Genomic DNA, 6,396 nt, shown 5'->3' with positions numbered 1-6,396 from the left:
GGGTTAAGAGAATCAGCAATCCCTCATGATTATCAGGCTTGGATGTACAGCTCAGGTCAACAATTCAAGTGACTCAGTCATCTGCTGTTAAGTTCTCTTATGAGAAAGTGCCATGGAGATCAGTGTCTTTTACTGCTCACTGAATTCACTTAAGACCACGTCAATCTTGAGATAAGTTCTATTAATCACAGAGCTCAAAAAAGGAAAGAAATGGCGGTCTGGAGCCTTTTTGACTCGAGAGGTTCCCTGAGTCCCACGCTGTTAGCTCTTCCTTTCCCAGAATCCTTAGATGTCTGCATACCGGCATGTTAGAGGGGAGAGATTGTCAGAGCACACACATGCTCTCCTTTGACATCAATCTTCTCTATGACCACAGATAATTACTTTAGGGAACATGGATTATTTTTTTTTAGAATATAGGGTGGGTTTTGAATTTTGCTTTAAGAAGCAAATAAAAAATATCAGCTATGGCTAAAGGGGTAAAATGTTTTAGGATCCACTGTTAGGTGAAGAGAGAATGAGGTGGCTATGTGATGAGCTGGATTTAGACACAGTGAACAGGGAACTGTAGTCATAAATGCCTTGACTTTACTTGGTTTTCCCAACGAGTAAAAAAGATTTCAAAATGTACATTTTCCTCTGCAGATCCCTTCAAGCCACCCTCTGCTTTCCCTACTTTCTCAAGGGAGAAGGGCATTGTTTGTTTCAGATCAATATTTAGAAATCTTACACTGAAAAAGAACTTGAGCAATTGTTTGATATTTCTCATGTGAAATCTACATCCCAGATGAGTAACTATGATCTGTGTTCTGTGCCCAGATGGGAAGAGAAAGAACAGTGTGAGAATCCAGGTCTCCAGAATCACCACTCAGGGCTCTCCCATGCCCAGCACACAGTTGCATTGATTTAATTTGTGCTGGTGATGTGACCAAGTGGACTACAAGGAGATCTCCCGTTGTTAGCTGTGAGGATGATCTTCCCCTCCGCAGGCTGTGGCTGGGGAAGTGTGATGCTTCCAAGAGGTCAGGGTGTTCCTGAAACATGAGTTCATGTTCCATGATTACTCATAGAAGACAGTGCATTTGGAAAGAGTAACTGAAGGGCTTGATGGCATGTTTGATCTAGTCATGTTACATTTGAGCCATATGTACACATTAGTACATATTAAACTCCCGTCCATACGAGGTCAGGAGACTTAGCCTGGTTCTCTTCAGTAGAGACAAGAGACAAGCCTTTTTGTGTACATGCTGTAGTGCGGTAGTTACAATTTGAACATGGTGATTTTGTTTCAAAGTCAGGTTCTTCCTCTTGAACAAGCTATACAACCGACTAGACCCTCAAGTTCTACAATCAGGATGATGGATAATAAAATACGACTGGTTTATTATGAGGATAAGAAAGTCTGACACACAGTAGAAATTGACTGTAATTATCACAATCTCCATTTCAGACCTCGGGGGTTTCCAGTCCAATATGTGGAGCTTAGAAGTCATCCTCCTGTCCTCACAGCAAGAAAAAAGCTGAAAAAAACTGAAAATCAACAACTCTTCTTAAATCCTTCAGAGAATTGAGGGCATGAGGCAAACTGCTACTCTGGAAACAAGAGACAGACAGGAAGACACAGAAAATCACAGCCGACAAGGAGAGAAGCCCACAGGCATAGCCAGTATCCTTAGGAGCAGTTTAAATTGTAATTGAAGAACTGCTAGACACTCAGTGTAGACGACTGTGAGAATTAAGAACTCTAAGGGGACACGGTACTGAGGGAGGGCACACCTGTGAATGTTACCTCTAGAAACCCTGTCAAACTCTCATTGTGGAGCACACCCTCATGCTTCTAGCGGGAAGGAGAGGAGAAATAACCATTTTGAAATATACCCAGAGCACTCTGTTCTCAACTAGTACTGCCCTCGAGAGAAACTATTGTACCAGAGCTTAAAGAAATAGGATTTTACCAAGCCTAACAATCCTGGGGGAAAGAAAATATTGCACTTCAGGCCCTAAAGGTTAAAGATCTTCCCTAGTGAGGGAGGGAAAGAGGCAACTCCAACCCCCTCCAGCCTTTGGCATAGAGGAAGAAATTCCCCAACGCGGGCTCAGTGGAAAACTGAAAACTAACCATGAGAATGTAGAATGTTTCCTCTTTCCTAAAATCTTAAACAACTTCAATCGGGGTCCTGTATAATAACAGGGTGTTACAGGGGGTTACAAGGTGCTGGATCCTATTTAAAGGATCTTTAGGAAAACCCTAAAACAAAGATGAAAACAAGGACAGTAGAGAAAATTTTATCCTCTGACACCTTAACTACAGTGGACAGTAAGCACTGGAAACTCCCAGCCACATAAACATGAAAGCTCACACTGAAGGTATACCTAACTAATCTCCAATTCAGATTTAAATTTAGTATGCCTTTTCCTGCTACCCATCTATAGTCAGTCGATTGAATAGTGTCTCCCCAAAATCCATGTCAACTCAGAACCTCAAAATATGACCTTATTAGGAAACAGAGTCTTTGTTAACAGAGTTAAAATGAAGTCACACTTTAGGGTGGGCCCTAAATTCAATGACTGGTGTCCTCTCAAAAAAAGGAAAGAGATGTTGAGAAATACACAGAGAAGGAGAAACATGCAAGGAAGGAGGCCATGTGATGATGAAGGCTGAGATTGAGTCTATAAACTGAGAAACACCAGGGGTTGTTGAGAGTCACCAGAAGTTAGGAAGAAGGAAGGCAAAATTCTTCCCTAGATTCTTCAGAGAGAGCAAGGTGATGCTGAAAACTTGATTTTGGACTTCCAGACTCCAGAACTGTGAGAGAATTAATTTCTGATGTTTTAAATCACCTGGATTATAGTACTTTGTTACTACTTCCCCAGATAATTAATAAACCATCTAATTAAGAATGCCACTATAATCATACTAATAGAATTACTCAAACTTAGAATGATTTTCCCAGTGGTGAAAATGTGGATTCAGGAGATGCCTGGAAGAAATTAGAAATCCTCATTCATATGCATTACTTATTCATTACATTTTTATTGAGCATTGTAGGGATGATTTCTTAAAGTTTTATTTATAATGTCCATAATTTGGAGAATAAGATGGAATTAGAGAAAAATGTAAGAGTTGGAGGATTTTTCACAGACTCTTCACAGGATTATCTATTTCCCAGTTGAGATGAGCAGCAGTGGGGAGATAAAGGAGAAGCAAAAGTCATACGGATGAGGTTTTGGTTCATCTCTTGACCATTATTTGTTTAAAGACATGCAAAAAATAAAAAAAAAAAAGAAGAAGAAAGGAAGAAAGAAAAAAAAAACAAAGAAAAAATTAATACCAACTAGAGTGACCCAATTTGAAGAATGTTTTGATTATTACATGTTAAAAATCCTGACTCTCTAAACACGGTAAAGAAATTGAGCTAAAAAATAGACTACTATTCTAATTGAGCTTTAGGGGGAGTTACGCCAATTAAAAATTACCTCTACCCTTTTGGCAGCCCTGGCAGGGAAACCTTACTGGATGGATGTGGGAGGTGGAAAACATAAGCATTAGTTTGTACCAAGTGATTGGGGTATCATATTGCCCACCTTGCTTATAAAAATGATGCATTTATGTTTGGTTAGATTCCCTGTATCAGCAAGGCAAGCTACTGAAAACAGGGGCTCACAGCAGCTAAACTGTGTTCTGAGAGACGTCATTAAGGATGCATCTGTTACCAGACACATCCATCCTAAGTAAGATGGTCTCACCTGGGAGCGTATTGTTTCTTCCTAAGTGTACAAGGATCTGCAGTCAATTAACACCAATTTCATCTTTATCTTGACCATGACACCCATTTTTTCTCTTTGTGTTCATTTTTAACAGCATTCAATTTGGTCAAATCAAGAAACTTGGGAGAGGTTTTGTAAAAGTGAATTTTCAAACCAGTGCAGAAATCATCTGTAAGCAGAATTCAACAAGGTACTTGGTACAGATATGGGCACTGGTGATTGAGAGGTGAAAGAAAGAAAAAAAGCATTCTAATTGAGGCAGTTTCCTTGAAGAGATGCTTCACTGTATTTAGACTGGGCTCGTCCTAAGGCAGACTGCATGGCCAAGGCCTGGTGGGGGCATGGGGGGAACGGTCCCATGTAGGGTCACAGCCCCTAAAAACAAAGACACTAAGAGTCCTTCCACTGTCTCCAGGAACCTCTTTTCTCCACTCGTGTTTATGAAGATCCACATTTGGTTCACTGTGTCACTCTGTGCCCTCCACTGTCTGTAGTGAGTGAAAAGAGCAGTGTCTTTGGAGCTAGACAGAGCTTGGCTATGTTAAACCTGATACTGTAGCTCAGTGGTGACAACTGGGCTCCGAACTTGACTGTCGGAATTCAAGTTCTGGCCCAGTCACTGCCAGCTTCCGAGGCTTGGGCGTGCTACTGCTGTTACCAGTCATTCATCCCCTCACTGCAAAATAAGAAGAAGAATAGTGATTTTCTCAGAGTTTGGGGAAAGATTAATGCATCTACATACAAAAGACGCTTAAGACAGTGTTTGGCTCATAGTAAGCACTCAATAAATATAAATGATCGTGATTAAGAAGAAGAAGAAGATGATGAGTTTCTTTTAAGCTGAGTCATTAAGACAATTCATTAAATTCTTTCAGATTCAGCTCCTCTAGCTGTAAAATGGGAGATAACACCATTTATTCCAAAAAAAAGAAATAGTCTTTAGGATACCATGAAGCAAAATATGTGAAAGCTTTATAAAATAAAAGCAGCTTTTTGAAAGAAAAAATTGCTATTGTATCATGTTTTCTTCTTCCCCCTGGGGTTGCAAGCCCCTTTGACAATCTGGAGCCAGGAACCTCCTTTGAAGGTAGGCAGCTGCTATTCATTTGCAGCAGAATGCTACAAAGCAGGCCCCAAATTGCAAGGCCTGCTGATCTTTCAAGAGAAAATGGAGATACACATTTTTGTACGACTCTCCTCCACTTCCATTCCACCCCCGCCCAGTTTTAAATGTTGGTAACCAAGTCAGATTGAAGAACAAACAAAACTAATTTTGATGCTGCCAACAAGAGCCCATGGAGCTCTGGTATACCTCTCTGTTTAAAATAAATTGTTGCTAGTCCATAATTAGACACATTGTAGGTACTTCTCTTCTGCATCATATGCAAAGAAGGTACAAATAGAAGGCAGGTGTAAGATTCTAGCTCCTGAGTCAACTGAGCACATGGGATGCAACTTTGTATACTAGGGCTAATACATGCATTCCCTGGTAAACAGTAGGCAATAAATATTTATTGAAAGTATAAAATTAAATCTGTACACTATAATACCAGAAATATACAAGTTAAAGAATAGCAATTGAGAACATATTAGGGACTAGGACCAACTGAAATATTCTAAAGGCAATCCTGACTTTTTTTCCCCTTCATTCATTCACTAAGAATAACATTCACTAGCTATTCACTATGTGCTAAAAAAATATTTCACTAAGTTGTATTCAGCACATACAAAGGGCTGATGTGGTTGCAAAGGAGAGAGCTGGAAAAAAATCAGTGCCTGGTAGACAGTTGAAATAATTTTCTTGTTTTCTCTAGACAATACAAGAAGCCATCTGGGAAGTTTTGAGCAAAGGGGTGACCTGATTAGGCAAGTCTTAGGAGGGGCACACTGACTCTTGTTGAGAACAGAGCGAGGGGGAAAGCAGAGCACAAAGGTAAGACGGTTTGCAGTAACGCCTGCAAGAGATGATGGAGGCTTGGGCTAAGGTGGTCACAGCCGAGGCGATGAGACATTGATGGGTTTTTGGATTTACTCTTAAATTACAGTCAGTGGTATTTGCTACTAAATTAAAAGTGGAGAGTGAGAGAAGGGAAACATTCAAGGAAGCCAAGATCTTTTTTCTCATTTGAGTAGTTGGAGAGCTAGAATTCCCATTTACTAAGATGGAAAGGGCGGCAGGAAAAGCAAGATTGAGGGGTTAAATCAGTTTCAACAAGTAAATTCGATACGCCTGTTTGTTATCCAAGTGGTGATGTCGAGTAGGCAGATGGATGTATGAGTCTGGAGTTCAAGTAAAAGGTCTAGGCTGTAGATATTAATTTGAGAGTTGTCATCATACAGATGCCATGTAAAGCCATGAAGCTGAATGACATCATCGGGCAGTGAATATAAATGCAAAAAGAAGAGATTCGAGCACAAGCCTTGTCTCTCCTCCCCCACCAAGTCGTTTCATGTTAATTCTTGTGCTGCAGTATAATAGCAATAAATAAGCATTTTATATTTCGCAGTCTTTTGTGTGTCCGAAGAGAATATTTTAATGTAAGATGTAAGCAATTTGGTGACACAGCGTTCCTCAGTCTAAAGCAAATGTTACAAGGCTAAGGCATCTGGAGAAAAGATGAAAGAAAG

This window comes from Camelus bactrianus, chromosome 6 (genome assembly GCF_048773025.1).
Source record: "Camelus bactrianus isolate YW-2024 breed Bactrian camel chromosome 6, ASM4877302v1, whole genome shotgun sequence".
NCBI classification, from domain to species: domain Eukaryota; kingdom Metazoa; phylum Chordata; class Mammalia; order Artiodactyla; family Camelidae; genus Camelus; species Camelus bactrianus.
This window is presented reverse-complemented; position numbering follows the sequence as displayed.